The sequence below is a fragment of the Wasmannia auropunctata genome, unplaced genomic scaffold (assembly GCF_000956235.1).
Source record: "Wasmannia auropunctata unplaced genomic scaffold, wasmannia.A_1.0 LD336090.1, whole genome shotgun sequence".
Classification (NCBI taxonomy): domain Eukaryota; kingdom Metazoa; phylum Arthropoda; class Insecta; order Hymenoptera; family Formicidae; genus Wasmannia; species Wasmannia auropunctata.
The window spans coordinates 200,132-200,746 of record NW_012026800.1 but is presented as its reverse complement, the minus strand read 5'-3'; the positions used below and the strand labels follow the sequence as shown (position 1 = coordinate 200,746).

Sequence of the window (615 nt, the reverse complement as noted above, 5' to 3'; positions counted from 1 at the left end):
TAATAATTGTTGATTGATTATAAAGATTACCGAAATGTGTATATACATATATGTAATTTGTTAGAAGTCTTTCGGTAACACATTTCAAACTGTATAATTTAGGAAATCAATCGCCTAAATCATAGAATAGAGCAGCTCTAGTTGAACAATTTTTAATTTAAACTATTATAAATCTTTACACAATAATCTAATTAATTTACGATAAATTAATTAGAATTGCTTTAAAACGTTGCATATTCTAGCTCAACAACACAAGAAAAATACATTTTTTTTTATTTTTGTGAATCAAACAAAGTGCTTTTTATAGATTTTTGAATACTGAAAATGATGCCGTAAACCAAATATTATTAGCACGTTAAAATTAGCAAATATAATTGAAGTTTATTGTGCAAAAATAGCTTTCTGCGATATTTAAAATTTTTTTCTAAAAGATTAATGTCTTGAAATTCTGATCAGAAGCCATAAATTTATGTTGTCTATTCCCTATAAAATGCATTTTTTTAATTTTAATATTTTACACTTTAGCCACATTATGGCTGCATTCCACATAACGCTTCTACGCAACGTTCTTAAAATCATTTCATCTTGTTATTTATCAAATGTTAAACAAGAACA

The 615-nt window shown here is 24.7% G+C and overlaps 1 protein-coding gene across 1 annotated transcript in view; it reads left to right on the top strand.

Annotated features, from left to right (window-relative positions):
• LOC105448010 overlaps positions 1-615 on the top strand; it is a gene marked incomplete at its 5' end in the record, with an annotated part of 5,169 nt that overhangs the window by 1,861 nt on the left and 2,693 nt on the right. The window lies entirely within an intron of this gene.